Below are 10,139 nucleotides of genomic sequence, written 5' to 3' on the forward strand. Positions count from 1 at the left end.
AACTTCCGGCTTTAGCATTAGACCGGACCGGTGACATGGCCGGTTCGCGGTCCAACCGGTCGAACCGGCCGGTCCGGTCCGGTTCTGAAAACATTGCGTAAGGGAGTAGTGCTTCCCGTTTATTGCTATTTCAAGTTGTATCTCTTGTTTGGGGTCCAGGCCCATTCTCAATAAAATATTATTTTTGAAAAAAAAAACTAACCAACTTATAAAGAGAAATATTTGGGGAAAATTCAGTAAAGATGTAAGTTCTAAAGTGTAGAATCCACTTATGATCCAATAATACAAGTTGATAGGTGTGGGGTGTGTATATAAAAATAATCTTTGTCTCAAGTTTTAAATTTGTAACTTCCTAAATACCCCACACACAACTACAAGTGTACAAGTCATGTTTGATTATAGGATATTAAAGGTCGATCCTACAGAGAAGAGTGATCAATTACCGACACTATTTGAACTCCTTTATTATCTAGACACTCATAAATGGAAGTCAAGTAACTCTAAGCTACAAATATACGAGAAAATGAAGTGAAAACTACAATAGAAAGCTCTTAGGGAATGGAATTCTTAACCACTCCTTGCTAACAAGATTACTTGGGTAATTGAACACTAGTACCTTGGTTAGTTATAGTTTAATTTCGTTATGCTCGTGAAACTTACTCTCATAGTGAATTAACTATACTTATAACCAACCCATACCTACTCTCGTGGTTATGAAATTAGCTACAAGTTCATGAATTTCTATGAAATTAATATAAAACAAGCCACAAAGGTACACCTCTATTCTTGTGAGTGTGCTCCCTAAGTTTAGCTGTGAGAACTCGAGAAAATTATATGTATGCTTTGCATTTATTTTATTTTATTTACTTTGATATTAGAAATATTACATATAACGAATAAATGGTTAAATTAAATGCCTAATTGAATTCCTATAAAATTGAAAATTTAGAAAATATCCTAGAATAGTGTAGAAAAATTTTATGAATTAAATAAATATATGGCATGCATATCGTAATTTATGTCATTTGTAAATATTACTAGACACGTAACACATACTATATAGTTCAATAAGTAACATGTCTAGTTAATTTACTTAAAAACCAAATGTGTGAAAATCTTCTAGCTAAATGTAAGAGAATTTTCAAGGGTATACAAATTAGAACAAATGAAATTTGAAGTCAATGCTTGAGATAATAGAACTACAAACCCTTAGCAAGCAAATGAGCTAAAGTTAAAAGACCAAATCAACCTTGAGCTTCGGTTGAACTACCATGCAGCCTGCAAAAATAAGCTAACAAAATTTTTAAAGCAGGAACCGAGGGAAGGAAACATTTGGAGTTTGGCCTGAGTGGAGTAGCTTAGAATTGTGTAGCACCGATTGGAAACATTGACCACCGAGTGGTATAATCTTCTTCTGATTCTTAAGTCTTCCAAACAGCGAGATAAATGAGTATAAGAGGAGAAATTAGCTGCCAATTATTTGCTAAGTTAGGCGGTGACCAAAGAGAGAAAACTAAGGAGAAAGCAGCGGCCAACAATTTGCCAAGTCCAAGCGGCAACCGAGAGAAAACCAGGAGAAACTATCTGCCAATATATTTGGGCGGTGGCCGAGAGGAGAAGCAAAGCTTCAACTCTTTTCTTTCCAATCCACACCGAGGTAAAACCGAGAGAGAGGAAGAATATTTTCTGGTTCCTCTTTGTTTCAGCTTGCAACCGAGAGAGAGTGAGGGAGAGAGTTAGGCAATTGCTAGCTACATCTCTCCAGCCTGCAACCTCATATCTAACAAACCGTATTAAACCAAATCAAAACAGAGAGAGAAACTTGGCTGATTCATTTTGATAGCAGAAACCGTGAGCCAAAAGTGAGAGAGAGGGAGAGAAATCTTGGTGGTATACTTCACCCACCAGCCTCAACCGAATGACAGTGAAGTAGATAGAAGAGAGAAGGAGAGTCGGGTGCAGTTTTGGGAGAACCGAAGCAGAAAAGTTAGAGCAGTCTGCAATTACAGATTCTAAAGGGAAAAAGGAGGTAAAATTCTGCAACAATCTCTTACTTATCTAGTATAATCGAATATTTAAGCTGCATGTAAAATTTTAGCAAGGAAAAATGAGTTTTGACCGAGAAAAAATTCTGATTTTTGGATTGAATAGTTGCTGGACTGAAATTTGCAAGAACCGAGAGCTTGCTGTTGAGTTGCAGCTTGTTATCTCATGTTAGGACTGAAATTTGTGGAAACCAATGATAGGAAACGTATGTTATACATTTACCTTAAGTTTATAAGAGGTTTGGCTGAAGAAATCTAGATTAAAATACTGACCAAGTGCTGGAAATGCTCAATGGAAGCTGTTATGCGATATTGATGAGCTAAGCTGATATTTTCTGATTGTTTCTTATGTGCATGACTGATATACACCCTCTAGTTCACATATATGGACATGAATGTTAGACTTTAGTTAAAAAAAGTGAACCTTGCTGAGGAAATTAATTAAAGGCTGGACACTTGCTAGAAAATCTTTTGGGGGTCGAGAGTAGGAAGCTGGAGTTGCAGCTGGTTATTTGAAACTTTTGGGAGGAATTTCACTAGGGATGTATGGAATATGTTCATCTCTGGTCTTATAGGATATTTATCTACAAAACTTGTAAAAAAACATTGGTAATCTTGGCTGGAAATGTCAAAGAAACCTGCTGGAAATTGTAATTAGTTGATGGCAGAATTAGTTAAGGCCCTTAATGAGATTATTTTCTGGAATTGTGTGTTATGTGCTCTGGTTTAGGTTGGACAGAAAATAAGCTAAGTGTTTAGTGTTTAAGCAATTAAAAGGTGGAAATTTGTTGAAAATTTTGAAGTGATATTGCTGGAAATTTTGCTTGCTGGCCGAAACAGTGAAAAGTTGAGTCTTCCATGATGTTTTTGGAAATTCTAAGATAACTTGTTGTAATTATATACATAAAAAAGCTTATAACATCTTGACCTTGTCTTCATGAACAATTTAAAGAACTTAAAACTTGAGGGGCTAGTGTAGTGGAACAAATTGGAAGAATATACAAACTAGAATCTAGTTTAATCTGAAATGGAAGGAATGAAAAGTCTACTTCCCTTAATCCTTGAGTATTGGATAGAAAATGGTTTAATCTTAGACTTAACATCTCACAAGCCTTTAAACTTAGTATACATGAATATTTCCCTGGTTTGAGTTGATTAAATTGATAAGTCTTGAAGTGAAATGTGAGATAGGTTGCTTGATTTGTTATATCTTGTTTTATAAGCCAAAACTTGACTTTAGTAGTTTAAATCATAAGGTAACAAATAATAAGTGACCATATACAAATTGTATATTCACTTCAGAGTTATAAACTTGTCTCAGGAGATAGTGGTGGTGTGCAAGAGCAATCCTGAGATCAAAGTGTAACTTTTGACTGGAGTGAGTGTTTCCGGATTTGTGTGTCTAAACTGTTGATGTTTCACTTAAGTGAAATTATGTGATAAATGTGTTTATTATGGAATATTGCTAGTGATTCATTGTAAAGTGTATCTCAATTGTCCCTCGCCTTCTAAGTCGGGAGTGTACTTTATCGTACTCGGCTTAGTTGAGTTTGAAGGTTGATAATTGACCAAATGTTACTATAAGTGTGCATGAATGTAAGCCGTATGTGTACTTTACCACACCGGCTGAACTGGGACCCAAAAACCTCTGTTCAACGAACTATTCGAGCCAGCAAAGGGCTTGGTTGGATAGGATGGAACTTTGGGTAAATGTTTCGGTATACTTGAGTATTGAACTGATTAATATATGTAGGGGGATTGTTTATTGTTTTGGAGGATATAAGGGGGTGATTTGGAGATTATTGAACTGATTAATGAATGTAGGGGATTGTTTATTGTTTTGGAGGACATAAGGGGGTGATTTTGGCGGAATGTGTAATGATATTGAAATGACTCCCTGAAGAAGTTTGTAACCTTTTATATTGAATGAGTTATTGTATTGCGAATTATATACAGTGTTATATAAGTGGCTCCTAATGAGCTCAGTGTGAGAACCCTAAAATTTTCACATTTTCTCAGCATTTTGTTTATTCTCATTTTCCTTTTTAAAATGAAAAAAAATGCTATCGATTTCTAAGGAGGGTTTTCATTGCATATATGTGAATGTGTGATAGTGTGTATCAAGTGTAAATGGTGTGAGATATGTATATATGTCTATGTGTTGGAAGTACGGATGAGCGCAGCATTTGAACTAGGAAAAGAAGAAAAACTTTTGGTGGAAAAGGTGAGGACCAAATCCGGCCAGTTCTTGGCCGGATTGCTGGTGTATTTTGAAAAAAAAAAAAAGGGTTTTCGTTCTGCCCTGAATCCGGCTAGATTCCGGTCGGATTATGACGTGTCACAGGCAGCCACCAGCTTTGACCGGCTATGTCTTTCATTCTTATCTTGCTTTTTGACCAAAATAGCTTCATTTTTGCTCCTTACTTGGCTGGCTGTCTTGAGAGAAACCAAGAAAGCTCTTCATTTTCTAGCTTCAATTTTTGCTCAAATCTTGAGTTTTAACTGGTGGAATTACAAACTACTCCGTACAAGTGCTAGCTAAGAAGGATTAAAGGTGTTAGTGGAGTGATTTTGGAGGGGGAAGTACTAAGCTATCATCTTTCTAGTGTTTCTAAGGTAACTTGTCAAGAACCCCTCTTTTACTTCTAATAATTGTATAGTAGTGGTTTATAGTGGTTAAATGTGTAGTTTTGTGAAAGATTTCTTGGGTTACAGTAGTAGTATGGTAATTTTCTGATTTTGGGGAATTTTTCTGTTTTCACATGATGGCTATGGTTGGCCTTGGATTGATAGCTCTAAATTGTGTTAAATGGAGCTTTTGTGCGTTAATTGCGATTGTTTGCGGAAAATTTCTGATTTGTGCAGAAATTCCGGTTTTAGGGTTTAATTTGGGGCTTTCTTATAGTTGGTTCTTAAGCTTCTAATTGGCTTTGATTGAAGGGTATTGTGGCCTAATTGGATGTGTTTTATTGTTTATGAACGTATGTGTGATTGTGGTTAATTGCTATGAGAATAGGTATTTGATTGTAGGGTGAAAGTGAAGAATTTAGGGAGGGAAATGCTGTCTGTTTATTTTCTTGTAATTTGAGTGAGTTAGAGTGGATTTAGAAATGTGATTTTGTGTCGAGTTGGACATACTTCATTGAAAATTACGTCGGTTCTCTCGAAGGGTGTTCGAGGAGCTACATTCCTATTTGAACTGATATATTTTCGCTTGGTGAATATCATGACCGTTTTACCATTTTAAAACATGATACCTCTTCAGTTTGAAATTTCAAATGTTTACTTACTCTTTACCAAAATAAAGAGGTATGAATTAGGGTTTTCTCGGCCACGAGAAAACTACTTTCAAGTGAGGTTTTAAGTGTGAAATTACGGTATTTTGTCCTCCTTTTCACATGATTTTTATCAAGACATTTGTTATATAATATCTATTTGAATCTATATTGATTTTGAGCCACATAAACGATTCAGAAAAATATTTCTTTAGCCTATCTAGTTGGATTTTGCTTTGTCTTCAATCCAAGTGTTTTCCGTTGGAATTTTCTACAACCCTTTTGAGTTTAGTTTTGTGTTTGGTTTGTGAAACCCTTAGTTATTCCCGTCCTCAGATCCAAATGCCCTCTTTTCACCTTTAAAGTCATCTTTATACGTTCTACTCGTCATTAGGCGGGTTTCTTTGTTTTCACCTAATTGTTTTTGCTAGATGAACTGTAATATTTTCTCTTGCTTAATCTTAGGTTTCATCGGTGACTGAGGGTATTATCCGGAAGGATATTTTGGACGTTATTTTGCGTAAATAGGTGAGTGTTTCTTGTTTGTTATATTTTCTTGATTATATGGCTTGTTATGAATGATTGATAATATGTAAAATGCGTTCTATGATTGCCAAAACGAGTTTTCTAGGCGAGTGTGTATTTTATTGCACTCGACCTAAATGAATGTGAAATTTTCAATGATTCAATGATTTAAATGTTACTTGTGCATGAATGTAAGCCTTTCGGCTGAATTGGACCCTGCCCTTCGTTATCGATCGACTCGAGTCAGAAGCAGACTTGGTTGGGCGATTTAGTGACCCTGGGTGAATGTTTGGTATACTCGAGTATTACCTTGTTGTCTGGTGGAGTCCGGCCAACGTCCCGAAGGGGGTGAAATGAAATGAATGAATGAGTGATAATGTAAATGAAGGGTTTTTACTTACAAAATGCATTTTCAAATGATTGGAGGAATAAAGAAATGAAAGGAGAATGAATCAACGAATGGCTCCATGTGAGCACGTATCCTTTTAATGAATGTGTGATTATCGCTTTATATTGTAAATGTTTCTTGAATTATTGGTTATCTATGGTTAATACATTGGATTTATTGTTTGATTATGTGTTTGGAACCTCACTGAGCTTTTGGCTCATTCCTGTTTTTTTTAACAGGGGAAGGCGAGCAAGGACGAGAGCTCTGTATAGACTAGCCTAGTCTAATTCTTTGAATTTTTGTAATGGTTCTCGCCCTAGCGTTTGGCATGGATTGGATGTATGAAGAATTGAGAACCTTTGTTTATTTGAGTTTGTACTCCCTTTTGAGATAGAAATGTATATAAGTTTTTCTTTAAGTTTTGGATAGTTATTATACTTGTTCTTGTAGTTTTATTCCGATTTTACTTGAGATATGACTGAATCCCAGCGAGAGTTGGGCAGGCGGCCTGCCAAACCCTTTGGTTCGCTTTAGGGGAAGGTGGGGCTGTCACACTCAGTATCCTTTTGAAAGTGAATATACAGTGAAATGTTCATTGCTTGCTTAATTTTATTGGTTTAAGTGTTTATTGAATGTTACTTGTTCGGAAAACCTCATTGAGCTCTAGCTCAACCTTTGAGCTTTGTTTTCCTTACAGAAGTTGAAGTTTGAAGGACGATCACGTAGAGTTAGAGTGTTTTGGGAGGTCTAATGTTATATATTGATGTTAAGACCTGTATTTTGTATCTCTTAATGGATAGATTTATATTTTACACTAGTTGGTGATGTACTTAAGAATGAACGTTTGGATGATTTACTTTTGTAATTCGTAGTGGACAAAACTTTTGTCTTACTAAGAAGTATTAAGAATGGATGTTTGGATGATTAATGAGTATTATTATCTCTGAAGTTAATGTTAGTTAATGAGCCATGACAAGAGCCAAGCAGGCGATCCACTATCTGCTAGGGTATGCCCTAGGAGAAGATGGGGTCGTCACATTAGCACTTCCTTGAACTAACATTGAATTACAACTTGAATTACAACTTTCATTGATAATCTAATATCTTCAAATAATCACAATTAATGGCCAGTTAATCATGATTGTAAGAACAAAAGTGTTACATAACTAACTCAATGCAATAGCATCAACCTCCCAAGAAAATCTCACAAACAAATCATAGCAAGTTCTTCCAACTCGAGGCATGAAACTTTAGCTAAACATAAAGCAAATGAAAATACAATCCAATCTTGTATTAAAACTAATAAAGGAACAAATACAAGAGTTAAAGTGCTAGAAAAGATCAAACCCTTATCACTAGAGCTCAACTTCTCCATCTTCATCTCCTTTTGCTCCCTTGTTGAGCTAATACAAGAATTGAAGAATAACCCCCTGACTTTAAACTAATCCTACACTAATCTAACCTAGACTAAGAAGACTAAGGATTTCTAGTTTTAAATCTACATTTTGATGGTGTTTTTATCCCTCTTTTTCTCTGCAAAAATCGTCCAAGAGAAATCCCATTTATAGGGAAAAGGAAGGCTCAATTATTGTGCAAGTTGCACAAGTTGCGCTGCTTTTTTGACTTGAATCCGGCCGATAATCTGCACATGGATTGTTGCCGAATTTCTCCCCTATTTCTGTTGAGGGATTGCTCAAAAATAGCCTTCAAAGAGGATCCATATGGTGATCTGCGGACTTGAGGTCCGTGGATCCGTCCGCGGATCCCTCATTTGGCTTTGTTTTTCATTAGTCTTCTACTCTTTGCCTACAATCCATCCAGGAACCCGGGTCCAGATGTATATGAAAATTTCCCCATGAACAAAGCTTAATTAGATTTTGTGTGAAATAGAAAAGTTGTAACCCTTTGAGATAGCTTTCCAATAGTTCAAGAATCAAGTCATTTGGAAATTAGGGGATTGAGTTATGGCCAAAATACTAATAACTAGCCAGAAAGCATGGTAGGAGAAAAGCACTTCAGTAATTTAGCCTATTTTCTATGAAAACGTGAGAGTTGGATTTTATTGTCTTCAAAGAACTGTATCTCTTCCTCTTAGCTTTAAAATGGTATAAGAATCATCTCAATCCAAGTTTTGCAACTCAAGTTATAGCCAATGTACCAATATATATCATTGCTACTAATGTTTTTCTTCTTGTTTCTTGTTTGCATTTCATCCCTTGGTCCTTTTATGTCACATGATTTTCACTTCAAATCATCAACAATCTTGCAAGTATCTTCTCCTTCCCTTCAATTGATGATTGGATTATCAAAACCTATAAAAACATGAAATTTGCACTCTGAAGTCCATAGAAATGCAAATTTTCTCACTTAACCACCAAAATGCAAAACTTAACTAAAAACCTAGTTCTTCGACTTGAACTTGAATGAAAACACACTAAAATACACAAAAGAACCACACATAAATATGGAAAACAAGCACTTATCACAAGTGAATGAGTTTTACCTCTTGTTTAACTAAGGATTCATTTCCAACATTACCAAAAACTCATTCTCATGATGTATAGCTTCAACTAGCTCAGTCTTTTCTATTCTCATGGTAAAGATCTAAATCTAGTCATTTTGCTTCATGAAATGGTAAGAAAATCCACTTAAGGGGTACTTCTATTCTCGTGAACCTACTCCTTAAATTCCACTTATCTTGTTCCATCATTATTACCAATTTTCATTGAGTAACAATAACTGAAAACTTGCTATTAGTGATCAAATAACAACAAATAATAAGTATGCATAAATGGACAAGTTAATATAAGAGGTAACAAGAACAAATCACATTCAACTCATATTATGGAACCAAAAGGTTCATTTACTCCATAGATCTAAAAGTTTAGCTCATAATAAGCAATTAAATAATAAAGATTATAAATCATTGCATGAACTCATATTAAATCACAAGTAAAAGGTAGATAAGAAAAGCTTAGCCAAAATGATGGACAAACTCCCAAGATCTTTTATTTCTTTTAAAATGAGTTGTACAATGAAGATTTTCTCCAAATTCCTCTTTACAAGACTTTTTCTCTTAATGAGAGAAAAAGATGGACTATGTTCTTGTTCTAAGGCTTCACTATTTTTTCCTATGATTCTTACAATATAAATATGTTAAGATAGTCAAAAAGTCCTGTTTGAAGTGACATGAAGTTTCATTCACAATTTTCTCGGATTTTTAAAGCAGCTACAACCAAAATTCTTAGTTGAAGGAAAAGCTATGGGAAAGTAGAATAACTTACTATGCAAGTTGCACATTTTTCTTAAGAATATGTGCCCTTAAAGAATTCTTCACATTTTTTGTCTTTTTCTGCACCAACTTCATCAAAGAGATAAAAATACAGATTCCTATGTTTTGAGGTCGCGTTTTAAGGCCAAAAATACTCCATTTGTTGATCTAATGTTCTCCAAATTATCCTTGGATCGCGTCCGACATAATTTGTATGAATCCTCCTTGATTTGACATGATCACTACTCTTCAAATCCTACCAATAAAACCAAGTCTGCACATTAAATTGCTCAAATATCCATTTTGGCTCTAACATAAAAAATAGAAGCTTAAAGAGCAAGTTTCATCTCTAAAGACCCTGATTCACACCAAAAACAATAAAAAAAACAGACACAAAAAATATGGAAAATAAACAATTATCAAAATACAATAGCTGGGATGGAAGCAAATTTATGTTAGTTTTTACTTGGCCTTCTGGCCCTTTGAAGAAAATTTAATGGTCCCACGGAAGTTGGGAAAAAAATATTAGTACTTACGTACTGATGAGGAGGTCGATAAAGCTATCCAAGTTGAGCAAGTGAAGTTGCCATTGGGACCTATGACACGAGCTCGTACGAAGAGATTGAATGAGGCGT

At 35.1% G+C, this 10,139-nt stretch overlaps 1 long non-coding RNA gene across 1 annotated transcript; it reads left to right on the plus strand.

The window, feature by feature from the left end:
- The first annotated feature begins 1,433 nt into the window (after window positions 1-1,433).
- Window positions 1,434-6,840, plus strand: LOC140011473 (uncharacterized). The gene is made up of 3 exons (XR_011818651.1): window positions 1,434-2,029; window positions 5,786-5,848; window positions 6,473-6,840. It is a non-coding gene; the product is annotated as an uncharacterized lncRNA (long non-coding RNA).
- The last annotated feature ends 3,299 nt before the right edge of the window (window positions 6,841-10,139 follow it).

Source organism: Coffea arabica, chromosome 7e (genome assembly GCF_036785885.1).
Source record: "Coffea arabica cultivar ET-39 chromosome 7e, Coffea Arabica ET-39 HiFi, whole genome shotgun sequence".
Lineage (NCBI taxonomy): Eukaryota > Viridiplantae > Streptophyta > Magnoliopsida > Gentianales > Rubiaceae > Coffea > Coffea arabica.